Source organism: Arachis stenosperma, chromosome 3 (genome assembly GCF_014773155.1).
Source record: "Arachis stenosperma cultivar V10309 chromosome 3, arast.V10309.gnm1.PFL2, whole genome shotgun sequence".
Classification (NCBI taxonomy): Eukaryota; Viridiplantae; Streptophyta; class Magnoliopsida; order Fabales; family Fabaceae; genus Arachis; species Arachis stenosperma.
The window spans coordinates 127,536,849-127,552,116 of record NC_080379.1 but is presented as its reverse complement, the minus strand read 5'-3'; the positions used below and the strand labels follow the sequence as shown (position 1 = coordinate 127,552,116).

At 40.4% G+C, this 15,268-nt stretch overlaps 1 non-coding gene across 1 annotated transcript; it reads right to left on the bottom strand.

Moving 5' to 3' along the window:
• Positions 1-220: 220 nt before the first annotated feature.
• On the bottom strand, positions 221-328 carry LOC130971300 (small nucleolar RNA R71). The gene has a single exon (XR_009082526.1). It is a non-coding gene; the product is annotated as a small nucleolar RNA R71 (small nucleolar RNA).
• Between the last annotated feature and the right edge of the window lie 14,940 nt (positions 329-15,268).

Genomic DNA, 15,268 nt, shown 5'->3' with positions numbered 1-15,268 from the left:
GGAAGATCCTCATCAGTTTTTAGCTGAGTTCTTGCAAATCTGTGACACAGTCAAGACTAATGGGGTTGACCCTGAGGTCTACAGACTGATGCTATTCCCTTTTGCTGTAAGAGACAGAGCTAGAATATGGTTGGACTCACAACCTAAAGATAGCCTGGACTCTTGGGAAAAGCTAGTCAATGCCTTCTTGGCAAAGTTCTTTCCACCTCAGAAATGGAGTAAGCTTAGAGTGGAAGTCCAAACCTTCAGACAGAAGGATGGAGAATCCCTCTATGAAGCTTGGGAAAGATACAAACAATTAATCAGAAAATGTCCCTCAGACATGCTTTCTGAATGGAGCATCATAGATATTTTCTATGATGGTCTCTCTGAACTATCCAAGATGTCTTTGGATAGCTCTGCTGGAGGATCTCTTCATCTGAAGAAGACGCCAACAGAAGCTCAAGAGCTCATTGAAATGGTTGCAAATAACCAATTCATGTACACGTCTGAAAGGAATCCTGTGAACAATGGGACAAGTCAGAAGAAAGGAGTTATTGAGATTGACACTCTGAACGCCATTTTGGCTCAGAATAAGATATTGACTCAACAAGTCAATTTGATTTCTCAAAGTCTGTCTGGAATGCAAAATGCACCAAGCAGTACTAAGGATGCTTCATCTGAAGAAGAAGCTTATGATCCTGAGAACCCTTCAATGAAAGAGGTGAATTACCTAGGAGAACCCTATGGAAACACCTATAATTCTTCATGGAGAAATCACCCAAATTTCTCATGGAAGAATCAAGAGAGACCTCAACAAGGTTTCAACAACAATAATGGTGGAAGAAACAGGTTTAGCAATAGCAAGCCTTTTCCATCATCTTCTCAGCAACAGACAGAGAACTCTAAGCAGAACCCCTCTGACTTAGCAACCATGGTTTCTGATCTAATCAAAACCACTCAAAGTTTCATGACTGAAACAAGGTCTTCCAATAGGAATTTGGAAGCACAAGTGGGACAGCTGAGCAAGAAAGTTACTGAACTCCCTCCTAGTACTCTCCCAAGTAATACAGAAGAAAATCCAAAAGGAGAGTGCAAGGCCATCAACATGGCCGAATTTGGAGAGGAGGGAGAGGAAGTGGACGCCACTGAGGAAGGCCTCAATGGGCGTGCACTGACCTGCAATGCGTTCCCCAATGAGGAACTATGGGAATCTGAGGCTCAAAATGAGACTATAGAGATTCCATTGGACTTACTTCTGCCTTTCATGAGCTCTGATGAGTATTCCTCTTCTGAAGAGGATGAGTATGTCACTGAAGAGCAAGTTGCTAAATACCTTGGAGCAATCATGAAGCTAAATGACAAGTTATTTGGAAATGAGACTTGGGAGACTGAACCTCCTTTGCTCACCAAAGAACTGGATGACTTGTCTAGGCAGAAATTACCTCAAAAGAGACAAGATCCTGGGAAGTTTTCCATACCTTTTACCATAGGCACCATGACCTTCAAGAAGGCCCTGTGTGACTTAGGGTCAAGTGTGAACCTCATGCCTCTCTCTGTAATGGAGAAGCTAGGGATCTTTGAGGTACAGGCTGCAAGAATCTCACTAGAGATGGCAGACAACTCAAGAAAACAAGCTCATGGACTTGTAGAGAATGTTCTGGTAAAAGTTGAAGACCATTACATCCCTACTGATTTCATAGTCCTAGAGACTGGGAAGTGCATGGATGAATCCATCATCCTTGGCAGACCTTTCCTAGCCACAGCAAAGGCTGTGATTGATGTTGATGGAGGTGAACTGATCATTCAAGTAAATGAAAAATCCTATGTGTTTAAGGCTCAAGGATATCCCTCTGTCTTCATGGAGAAGAAGCATGAAGAACTTCTCTCAATTAAGAGTCAAACAGAGCCCCCACAGTCAAACTCTAAGTTTGGTATTGGGAGGCCACAACCAAACTCTAAGTTTGGTGTTGAACCCCCACATTCAAACTCTAAGTTTGGTGTTGGGAGGTTCCAACATTGCTCTGAGTATCTGTGAGGCTCCATGAGAGCCCTCTGTCAAGCTACTGACATTAAAGAAGCGCTTGTTGGGAGGCAACCCAATGATTATATCTTATATATTTTCTTTTGTTATTTTATGTTTTTTTTGTAGGTTGATGATCATAAGAAGTCACAAAATCCATTGAAAAAGCAAAAACAAAATGAAAAACAGGAAGAAAAACAGCACACCCTGGAGGAAGAATTCACTGGCGTCTAAAACGCCAGTGAGTCTAGCAGTTGGGCGTTTAACGCCCAGTCTGGCACCATTCTGGGCGTTTAACGCCAGAAAGGGGCACCAGACTGGCGTTAAACGCCAGAAAAGGGCAAGAACCTGGCGTTAAACGCCAGAAATGGCTCAAAACGTGATTTTTGATGCCATTTGGTGCAGGGATGACTTTTCCTTGACACCACAGGATCTGTGGACCCCACAGGATCCCCACCAACCCCACCACTCTCTCTCTCTTCTTCACCCATTCACCAATCACCTCATTACCTCTTCCCCAAAACCCCTTCACCTATCAAATCCCATCTTTCTCTTCACCACTCACATCCAACCTTCATAAAACCCCACCAACCTCACCCTTCAAATTCAAACCACTTTCTCTCCCAAACCCACCCAATATGGCCGAACCCCATCTCCCCTCTCTCCTATAAATACCCTTCTTCACTCCTTCCTTTTCACACAACCTAAACACCACTTCCCCCCTCCTTGGCCGAATACATAAGCCATCTCCTTCTTCCTCATTTCTTCTTCTTCTACTCTCTTCTTTCTTCTTTTGCTCGAGGACGAGCAAACCTTTAAAGTTTGGTGTGGTAAAAGCGTTGCTTTTTTCGTTTTTCCATAACCATTTATGGCATCCAAGGCCGGAGAAACCTCTAGAAAGAGGAAAGGGAAGGCAAAAGCTTCCACCTCCGAGTCATGGGAGATGGATAGATTCATCTCAAGGGTGCATCAAGACCACTTCTATGAAGTTGTGGCCTTGAAGAAGGTGATCCCCGAGGTCCCCTTTTCACTCAAAAAGGGTGAATATCCGGAGATCCGCCATGAGATCCGAAGAAGAGGTTGGGAAGTGCTTACCAACCCCATTCAACAAGTCGGAATCTTGATGGTTCAAGAGTTCTATGCCAATGCATGGATCACCAAGAACCATGATCAAAGTGTGAACCCGGATCCAAAGAATTATCTTACTATGGTTCGGGGGAAATACTTGGATTTTAGTCCGGAAAATGTAAGGTTAGCATTCAACTTGCCCATGATGCAAGGAGATGAACATCCTTACACTAGAAGGGTCAACTTTGATCAAAGGTTGGACCAAGTCCTCACAGTCATATGTGAAGAGGGCGCACAATGGAAGAGAGATTCAAGAGGCAAGCCGGTTCAATTGAGAAGGCATGACCTCAAGCCCATGGCTAGAGGATGGTTGGAGTTTATCCAACGCTCAATCATTCCCACTAGCAACCGGTCCGAAGTTACTCTAGACCGGGCCATCATGATTCATAGCATCATGATTGGAGAAGAAGTGGAAGTTCATGAGGTTATAGCCCAAGAACTCTATAAAGTGGCGGACAAGTCTTCCACCTTGGCAAGGCTAGCCTTTCCTCATCTCATTTGTCACCTCTGTTATTCAGTTGGAGTTGACATAGAAGGAGATATCCCCATTGATGAGGACAAGTCCATCACCAAGAAAGGATGGAGCAAACAAGAGACCCCTCTCATCATGAGATCCCTGAGATACCTCAAGGGATGCACTTTCCTCCACAAAACTATTGGGAGCAACTGAACACCTCCCTAGGAGAATTGAGTTCCAACATGGGACAATTAAGGGTGGAGCACCAAGAGCATTCCATCCTCCTCCATGAAATTAGAGAAGATCAAAGAATCATGAGAGAGGAGCAACAAAGACAAGGAAGAGACATTGAGGAGCTCAAGCACTCCATAAGACCTTCAAGAGGAAGAACAAGCCGCCATCACTAAGGTGGACCCGTTCTTTAATCTCCTTGTTCTTTAATTTTCTGTTTTTCGAATTTTAGTGCTTTATATTATCCATGTTTGTGTCTTATGATCATTAGTGTCTTAGTGTCTATGCCTTAAAGTTATGAATGTCCTATGAATCCATCACCTTTCTTAGAGATTGTTCTTAATTGAAAAAGAAAAGAATTGCATGAATTTTGAATTTTATAACAGTTTAATTATCTTGATGTGGTGGCAACACTTTTGTTCTCTGAATGTATGCTTGAACAGTGCATATGTCTTTTGAATTTGTGGTTCATGAATGTTGGCTCTTGAAAGAATGATGAAAAAGGAGACATGTTACTGAGGATCTGAAAAATCATAAAAAAATGATTCTTGAAGCAAGAAAAAGCAGTGAATACAAAAAAAAAAAGAAAAAAAAGAAGAGGCGAAAAAAAAAAAAAAGAAAGAAAAAGAAAGAAATAAAGTTGTGATCCAAGGCAAAAAGAGTGTGCTTAAGAACCCTGGACACCTCTTGTTGGGGACTCTAGCAAAGCTGAGTCACAATCTGAAAAGGTTCACCCAATTATGTGTCTGTGGCATGTATGTATCCGGTGGTAATACTGGAAGACAGAGTGCTTTGGGCCACAGCCAAGCCTCAATAAGTAGCTGGTGGACGAAATTGTATCTAACAATATTGGCTCTTTGGCATGTACACAAAACTATGTGTCTCTTGTTCATTCAAAATCCTTATTATGGCACTGGTTGAATTCACAACTCCGTTCAACTAACCAGCAAGTGTACTGGGTCGTCCAAGTAATACCTTACGTGAGTAAGGGTCGAATCCACAGAGATTATTGGTTTGAAGCAATCGATGTTTATTTTATTTGTCTTAGTCAGGATTTCAAGAAAATTGTTTGGGCTACTTGAACAACAGAGTTATTTGTTTATAAAGGATTATGGAATATATTGGAATAATAAAGAGTACTAGCGTTACTTGTTGTGCAGTAATGGAGAATATGTTGGAGTTTTGGAGATGCTTTGTCCTCTGACTTCAACTCTTCCTTGAAATCCTCTTCTCACACGCAGGTTCCTTCCATGGCAAGCTCTTTGTAGGGTGTCACCGTTGTCAGTGGCTACTTCCCATCCTCGCAGTGAAAGCTAATGCACGCACTCTGTCACAGTACGGCCAATCACCGGTTGGTTCCCGCTCCTACTGGAATAGAATCCCTCTTTTGCGTTTGTCACTAACGCCCAGCAGGTTAAAGTTTGAAGCACGTCACAGTCATTCAATCCCGGAATCCTACTCGGAATACCACAGACAAGGTTTAGACTTTCCGGATTCTCATGAATACCGCCATCAATCCGGCTTATACCACGAAGATTCTGTTGGGGAATCTAAGAGATATTCATTCAATCTGATGTAGAACGGAGGTGGTTGTCAGGCACACGTTCATGGGTTGAGGAAGGTGATGAGTGTCACGGATCATCACCTTCTCCACAGTTAAGCGCGAATAAACATCTTAGATAAGAACAAGCGTGTTTGAATGGAAAACAGAGGAATTGTATTAAATCATCGAGACGCTGCAGAGCTCCTCACCCCCAACAATGGAGTTTAGAGACTCATGCCATCACAAAGTATGTAATTCAGATCTGAAAATGTCATGAGTACAAGATGAGTCTGTAAAAGTTGTTTAAATAGTAAACTAGTAACCTAGGTTTACAGAAAATGAATAAACTAAGATAATTGGTGCAGAAATCCACTTCTGGGGCCCACTTGGTGTGTGCTGGGGCTGAGACTAAAGCTTTTCACGTGTAAAGGCCTTTCTTGGCGTCAAACTCCAGGTTTTGACGTGTTTTGGGCGTTCAACTCCGGATCATGACGTTTTTCTGGCGTTTAACTCCAGACAGCAGCATGTACTTGGCGTTCAACGCCAAGTTACGTCGTCTATCCTTGCGCAAAGTATGGACTATTATATATTGCTGGAAAGCCCTGGATGTCTACTTTCCAACGCCGTTGAGAGCGCGCCAATTGGACTCCTGTAGCTCCAGAAAATCCATTTCGAGTGCAGGGAGGTCAGGATCCAACAGCATCAGCAGTCCTTTTTCAGCCTAAGTCAGATTTTTGCTCAGCTCCCTCAATTTCAGCCAGAAAATACCTGAAATCACAGAAAAACACACAAACTCATAGTAAAGTCCAGAAATATGATTTTTGCCTAAAACTAATATTATTTTACTAAAAACTAACTGAAACATGCTAAAATCTACATGAAATTACCCCCAAAAAGCGTACAAAATATCCGCTCATCACAACACCAAACTTAAACTGTTGCTTGTCCTCAAGCAACTAGATAAATAAAATAGGTTTTAACAGAAATAAAGAAGTAGTATATATTTCAGAGTTTTAGATGAAGTTCAAATTTATTAGATGAGCGGGGCTTGTAGCTTTTTGTCTCTGAACAGTTTTGGCATCCCCCTGTATCTTTAAATTTTCAGAATAATTGGCATCCTTAGGAACTCAGAATTCAGATAGTATTATTGACTCTCCTAGTGTAGTATGTTGATTCTTGAACACAGTTATTTTATGAGTCTTGGCTGTGGCCCTAAGCACTTTGTTTTCCAGTATTACCACCGGATACATAAATGCCACAGACACATAACTGGGTGAACCTTTTCAGATTGTGACTCAGCTTTGCTAGAGTCCCCAGTCAGTGGTGTCCAGAGCTCTTAAGCACACTCTTTTGCTTTGGATCACGACTTTAACCACTCAGTCTCAAGCTTTTCACTTGGACCTTCATGACACAAGCACATGGTTAGGGACAGCTTGATTTAGCCGCTTAGGCCTGGATTTTATTTCCTTGGGCCCTCCTATCCATAGATGCTCAAAGCCTTGGATCCTTTTTACCCTTGCCTTTTGGTTTTAAGGGCTGCTTGGCTTTTATTCCTTTTGATTGTAATTATATATATATATATATATTTTTTTTTTGACTGCTTTTTCTTGCTTCAAGAATCAATTTCATGATTTTTCAGATCATCAATAATATTTTTCGTGTTCCTCATCCTTTCAGGAGCCAATATTCATCAAATTCAAAATACAATTTATGCACTGTTCAAGCATTCATTCAGAGAACAAAAAGTATTGCCACCACATATAATTAATTATAGTCTTTATTACTAAGAACTCATAAATATAGATTACTTCTTTATTCTAAAAAAAATTTATACTACTTTATTCATGCCTGATGATGATGAGAAAAATAAATTATAGCTTAATTGGAAATAAATTCAAAATAGACATACTAATTACTACTACTACTATATAACTTCTAAGGTAAAATCCTATAATAATACTATCACAGAGTTAAAGCTGGAATTAGAACTTAACAACCTGTATTTTGGGAAGTGGATGTTCCTTTAGTCTGTGGGATGCCTTCAAGAATTAATTTCTGATGCTTCAGCTCCCTTAAGTTCACATCCTTGCTCTTCCTGTTCTCTTAGGTGCCATGATCTTAATGAGTTTTAGCTCAGTGATCATGGCAAATCACACCAAACTTAGAGGTTTGCTTGTCCTCAAGCAAAAGAAAGGAAAGGAGAGGAGTAGAAGGAGAGGTATTTTCATAAAAAGATAAGATGAGTTGAAAAAGATATTAAAAATATTTGAAAAAAAGAATTGGATTGAAAAAAAGATTTGTGTTTATAAATTAAGATACATTTGATATTTTTGAAAAAGGGATTTTAGAAATTAGGGTTCTTAGAAAACCAATTTGATTTTGAAGGATGATATTTTGAAACATGTTTATGCAAGAAATCATGAATTGAAACTTAAAAATTTAGAAAAATTTTAAAGAAAAACGAATTTTACCTCCTCCCCACCATCCTGGCGTTAAACGCCCACATGGTGCATGGTTTGGGCGTTTAACGCCCATGTGATGCTTCTCCTGGGCGTTCAACGCCCATGTGATGCTTCTTTCTGGCGTTGAACGCCAGGAAATCCTTCTTTACTGGGCGTTTTTCTAAACGCCCAGAATGCTAGCAGATTGGCGTTAAACGCCCAGAAGGTGCATCTTCTGGCGTTTAACGCCCAGAAGATGCTCCTTTCTGGCGTTTAACGCCCAGAAGGCTACCCTTACTGGCGTTAAACGCCCAGTGGGTGCTTCTTTTGGGCGTTTAACGCCAAAATGTTTCTTACTGGCTTTTTCATGCCAGTGAACTTCCAAATTTCTCTGTAACTCTTGGGACTTCAGTTAATTTGTGTTTCACCTTTGAAGATACTTAGACCTAAACCTGTAAAGAAAGAAAATTTATTTAATTAGTAATTAAACTTTGTATATGGCTGGGTTGCCTCCCAGCAAGCGCTTCTTTAATGTCATTAGCTGGACTATCACTGATTCTTCAATTAAGTCTCAGTCTTGAGCATTCTTGCTCAAAATTGCCTTCAAGATAATGTTTAACTCTTTGTCCATTGACAATGAACTTTTTGTTAGAGTCATTATCTTGAAGCTCTATGTAGCCATATGGTGATACACTTGTAATTACATATGGACCTCTCCACCGGGATTTTAATTTCCCGGGGAATAATTTGAGCCTAGAGTTAAATAGCAGAACTTTCTGCCCTGGTTTAAAGACTCTGGATGACAATTTCTTATCATGCCATTTTTTTGCTTTTTCCTTGTAAATTTTTGCATTTTCAAAAGCATTGAGTCTAAACTCTTCTAGCTCATTTAACTGGAGCAATCGTTTTCTCCAGCTAATTTGGCATCAAGGTTCAGGAATCTGGTTGCCCAGTAGGCCTTGTGTTCCAGTTCCACTGGCAAGTGACACGCCTTTCCATACACAAGCTGGTATGGAGAGGTCCCTATAGGGGTCTTAAATGCTGTTCTGTATGCCCACAGAGCATCATCCAAGCTTCTTGCCCAATCCTTTCTGCGGTTAATTACAGTCCGTTCCAGGATTCTTTTAAGTTCTCTATTTGAGACTTCTGCCTGCCCATTAGTCTGTGGGTGATATGGAGTAGCCACCCTGTGGTTGACTCCATAACGGACTAGAGCAGAGTAGAGCTGCTTATTACAGAAATGAGTACCCCCATCACTGATTAACACTCTGGGGATACCAAATCTGCTGAAGATATGTTTCTGGAGGAATTTTAACACTGTTTTAGTGTCATTAGTGGGTGTTGCAATAGCCTCCACCCATTTGGATACATAATCCACTGCCACCAGAATATAGGTGTTTGAGTATGATGGTGGGAAAGGTCCCATGAAGTCAATACCCCATACATCGAACAACTCAATTTCCAAGATTCCTTGTTGAGGCATAGCATAACTGTGGGGCAGGTTGCCTGATCTCTGGCAACTATCACAGTTAAGCACAAATGCTCGGGAATCTTTATAGAGAGTAGGCCAGTAGAAGCCACTCTGGAGGACTCTTGTGGCTGTTCGTTCACTTCCAAAATGTCCTCCATACTGTGATCCATGGCAATGCCAAAGGATCTTCTGTGCTTCTTCTTTAGGCACACATCTACGGATTACTCTGTCTGCACATCTCTTAAAGAGATATGGTTCATCCCAGAGATAGTATTTTGCATCTGTGATTAATTTCTTTGATTGCACCTTACTGTACTCCTTGGGTATGAATCTCACTGCCTTGTAGTTTGCAATGTCTGCAAACCATGGCACTTCCTGGACGGCTAGTAATTGCTCATCCGGAAAGGTTTCAGAAATTTCAGTGAGAGGGAGGGACGCCCCTTCCAATGGTTCTATTCGGGACAGGTGATCTGCTACTTGATTTTCTGTCCCTTTTCTGTCTCTTATTTCTATATCAAACTCTTGCAGAAGCAGCACCCATCTGATGAGTCTGGGTTTTGAATCTTGCTTTGTGAGTAGATATTTAAGAGCAGCATGATCAGTGTACACAATCACTTTTGATCCTACTAAGTAGGATCTGAATTTGTCAATGGCGTAAACCACTGCAAGTAGCTCTTTTTCTGTGGTTGTGTAATTCTTCTGTGCATCATTTAGCACACGGCTGGCATAGTAAATGACATGCAGAAGCTTGTCATGCCTTTGCCCCAACACTGCACCAATGGCATGGTCACTGGCATCACACATTAGTTCAAATGGTAATGTCCAGTCTGGTGCAGAGATGATTGGTGCTGTGACCAATTTAGCTTTCAGAGTTTCAAATGCCTGCAGACACTCCTCATCAAAGATAAATGGCATGTCTGCAGCTAGCAGGTTGCTCAGGGGTTTGGCGATTTTTGAAAAATCCTTTATAAACCTCCTATAAAACCCTGCATGTCCCAGAAAACTTCTGATTGCCTTGACATTAGCAGGTGGTGGTAATTTTTCAATTACTTCTACCTTAGCTTGGTCCACCTCTATCCCCTTGTTCGAAATTTTGTGCCCAAGGACAATTCCTTCAGTCACCATAAAGTGACATTTTTCCCAGTTTAAAACCAGGTTAGTCTCTTGGCATCTTTTCAGAACAAGTGCTAAATGGTTAAGGCAGGAGCTGAATGAGTCTCCAAATACTGAAAAGTCATCCATGAAGACTTCCAGGAATTTTTCCACCATATCAGAGAAAATTGAGAGCATGCACCTCTGAAAGGTTGCAGGTGCATTGCATAAGCCAAATGGCATCCTTCTGTATGCAAATACTCCAGAAGGGCATGTGAATGCCGTTTTCTCTTGATCCTGGGGATCTACTGCAATTTGATTATAACCTGAATATCCATCCAGAAAGCAGTAGTATTCATGACCTGCTAGTCTTTCTAGCATCTGGTCTATGAATGGTAAAGGAAAATGATCCTTTCTGGTGGATGTATTGAGCCTTCTATAATCAATACACATACGCCACCCTGTAACTGTCCTTGTAGGAACCAGTTCATTTTTTTCATTGTGAACTACTGTCATGCCTCCTTTCTTAGGGACAACTTGGACAGGGCTCACCCAGGGGCTGTCAGAAATAGGATAAATAATCCCAGCCTCTAGTAATTTAGTGACCTCTTTCTGCACCACTTCTTTCATAGCTGGATTCAGCCGCCTTTGTGGTTGAACCACTGGCTTGGCGTCATCTTCCAACAAGATTTTGTGCATGCACCTGGCTGGGCTAATGCCCTTAAGATCACTAATGGACCACCCAAGAGCTGTCTTGTGCGTCCTTAGCACTTGAATTAGTGCTTCCTCTTCCTGTGGCTCCAAGGTAGAGCTTATAATTACAGGAAAGGTTTCACCTTCTCCCAGAAATGCATATTTCAGGGATGGTGGTAATGGTTTGAGCTCGGGTTTTGGAGGTTTCTCCTCTTCCTGAGGGATTTTCAGAGGTTCTATTATCTTCTCTGACTCCTCCAAATCAGGCTGAACATCTTTAAAGATGTCCTCTAGCTCTGATTCGAGACTCTCAGCCATATTGACCTCTCTTACCAGAGAATCAATCATGTCAACACTCATGCAGTCATTTGGGGTGTCTGGATGTTGCATGGCTTTGACCACATTCAACTTGAATTCCTCCTCATTGACTCTCAAGGTTACTTCCCCTTTTTGGACATCAATGAGGGTTCGGCCAGTTGCTAGGAAAGGTCTTCCTAGAATGAGAGTTGCACTCTTGTGCTCCTCCATTTCCAGCACCACAAGTCAGTAGGAAAGGCAAATGGCCCAACCTTGACAATCATGTCTTCAATCACGCCTGATGGGTATTTAATGGAGCCATCAGCAAGTTGAAGACATATCCTGGTTGGTTTGATTTCTTCAGTTAAACCAAGCTTTCTGATAGTAGATGCAGGTATTAGGTTGATACTTGCCCCAAGGTCACATAAAGCTTGCTTGGTGCAATTACCTTCTAATGTGCATGGTATCATAAAGCTCCCAGGATCTTTAAGCTTCTCAGGTAAGCTTTTTAGAATGACTGCACTGCATTCTTCAGTGAGGTAAACCTTTTCAGTCTCCCTCCAATCCTTCTTATGACTTAAGATCTCTTTCATGAACTTAGCATAAGAGGGTATTTGCTCAAGTGCTTCTGCAAACGGAATCTTTATTTCAAGAGTCCTGAGATAGTCTGCAAAGCGGGCAAATTGCTTATCTTGTTCCGCTTGGCGGAGTTTTTGAGGATAAGGCATTTTGGCTCTGTATTCCTCAACCTTAGTTGCTGCAGGTTTATTACCTACAGAAGTGGGTTGGGAAGCCTTGTTATCAGCACTTGTATGTGACTGTTCCCTACTGGCATTTGAATGCCAGAGGTAGGAGCTGGAGTGGCGTTAGACGCCACTTCCTTGCTTGTTACTGGCGTTTGAACGCCAGAACCATGCTCCTTTTGGGCGTTCAACGCCAGATTCAAGCTTGTTTCTGGCGTTGAACGCCAGGAATCAGCATGGTCTGGGCGTTCAGCGCCAGCTTTATCCCTTTCTGGGCTCTGCTTGTCCTCAGAGGGATTTTGATTAGCTATTCGTTCATGTCCTTGCTTCTTGCTGCTTTGAAGTGAGGTATTTAATGTTTTCCCACTTCTTAATTGAACTGCTTGGCATTCTTCTACTATTTGTTTTGACAGTCGTTTTTTCTGTTTGCTTTAATTGCACTTCCATGTTCCTGTTTGCCATTCTTGTTTCCTGTAATATCTCCTTGAATTCGGCTAGCTGCTGAGTTAGAAAGTCTAATTGCTGATTAATTCATTAGCCTGATCCACCGGACTGAGTTCTGCAGTTACTGTTTTAGCTTCTCCTTTCATGGAAGATTCACTGCTTAGATACATATGTTGATTTCTGGCAACTGTATCAATAAGCTCTTGAGCTTCTTCAATTGTTTTTCTCATGTGTACAGATCCACCACTGAGTGGTCTAGAGAAATCTGAGCTTTTTCTGTAAGCCCATAGTAGAAGATGTCTAATTGCACCCATTCTGAAAACATTTCAGAGGGGCATTTTCTTAGCATCTCTGTATCTCTCCCAAGCATCATAAAGGGATTCATTATCTCCTTGTTTGAAGCCTTGGATGTTTAGCCTTAGCTGTGTCATCCGTTTGGGAGGGAAATAGTGATTCAGGAATTTTTTCTGACAGCTGTTTCATGTTTTTATGCTGTTCTTAGGCTGGTTATTTAACCACCTCTTAGCTTGATCTTTTACAGCAAATGGAAACAGTAGTAATCTGTAGATATCCTGATCCACTTCCTTATCATGTACTGTATCAGCAATTTGCAGAAATTGTGCCAGAAACTCTGTAGGTTCTTCATGTGGAAGACCAGAATACTGGCAGTTTTGCTGCACCATGATAATGAGCTGAGGATTCAGCTCAAAGCTACTAACTCCAATGGAGGGTATACAGACTACTCCCATATGAAGCAGTAGTGGGGTTGGCATATGACCCCAGAGTCCTCTTGGACTGTTCATTCCTACTTGCTTCCATGATTGAATACAAGTGAGAATTTATAGTTTGAAATATAGTGATGGAATAAATAAAAATGGAATAAATAAGAAGAAGAAGAAAATCGAAAAAAGTAGTTGGAAAATATAAAAAAATTTTTTTTTTTTTTTTAAAATAAAAAAAAACGAAATAAATAAAAGAAAGTGGAAATATTTTGAAATTGAAAATTGAATTTTTATAAAAGATTTTCGAAAAAAATTAGTTAAAATTAGTTAGAAAAATAAAAATTTTTGAATTTTGAATTTTATGATGAAAAGAGAAAAACACACAAAAGACACAAGACTTAAAATTTTTAGATCAATGCTCCTTATTTTTCGAAAATTTTTGGAGGGAAAACACCAAGGAACACCAAACTTAAAAATTTTAAGATCAAGACACAAGAAAAACTCAAGAACACCTTGAAGATTCACAAGAACACCAAGAACACAAGAAAGAACACCAAACTTAAAATTTTTAGAAAACCAAGACAAATTTTCGAAAATATTAAATTAACAAGAAAACACCAAACTTAAAGTTTGGCACAGATTAAACCAAGAAAAATTATTTTTGAAAAAGATTTTCAAAAGAACTGGTGCCCAATTGCCAAGAACATAAGCCAACACTATAACCAACTGAATTAAAAATGTAATGTATTTTAAAGATGTATTATATGGATAAACTAAATTTTTGAAAACTAATGTTTTGAAAAAGCACAAGAAAAAACAAGAAAAGACACAGAACAAGAAAAACTCAAGATCAAACAAGAAAAATAAGCAAGAACAACTTGAAGATCAATGAAGAACAAAGAACACAAGTCGAAAATTTTAAAAGAAAATATGAGATATGCAATTGACACCAAACTTAGAACAAGACACTAAACTCACGAAAATTTAACAATTAATTAAGAAAAATAATATTTTTGAAAAGGAATTTTTTTTTTGAAAATAAACTATCCTATCAAGATTTAATGACTCTATAACAATAAAAAATAAAAATAAAAATAAATTATTCCTAATCTAAGAAATAAAATAAGCCTTCAATTGTCCAAACTCAATAATCCCCGGCAACGGCGCCAAAAACTTGGTGGACGAAATTGTATCTCAATATTGGCTCTTTGGCATGTACACAAACTAGTCTCTTGTTCAAAAATCTTATTGGCACTTTGAATTCACAACTCCGTTCAACTAACCAGCAAGTGTACTGGGTCGTCCAAGTAATACCTTACGTGAGTAAGGGTCGAATCCACAGAGATTATTGGTTTGAAGCAATCGATGTTATTATTTGCTTAGTCAGGATTTCAAGAAAATTTGGGCTACTTGAACAACAGAGTTAGTTATAAAGGATTAATATATGGAATAATAAAGAGTACTAGCGTTACTTGTTGTGCAGTAATGGAGAATATGTTGGAGTTTTGGAGATGCTTTGTCCTCTGACTTCAACTCTTCCTTGAAATCCTCTTCTCACACGCAGGTTCCTTCCATGGCAAGCTCTTTGTAGGGTGTCACCGTTGTCAGTGGCTACTTCCCATCCTCGCAGTGAAAGCTATGCACGCACTCTGTCACAGTACGGCCAATCACGGTTGGTTCCCGCTCCTACTGGAATAGAATCCCTCTTTTGCGTTGTCACTAACGCCCAGCAGGTTAAAGTTTGAAGCACGTCACAGTCATTCAATCCCGGAATCCTACTCGGAATACCACAGACAAGGTTTAGACTTTCCGGATTCTCATGAATACCGCCATCAATCCGGCTTATACCACGAAGATTCTGTTGGGGAATCTAAGAGATATTCATTCAATCTGATGTAGAACGGAGGTGGTTGTCAGGCACACGTTCATGGGTTGAGGAAGGTGATGAGTGTCACGGATCATCACCTTCTCCACAGTTAAGCGCGAATAAACATCTTAGATAAG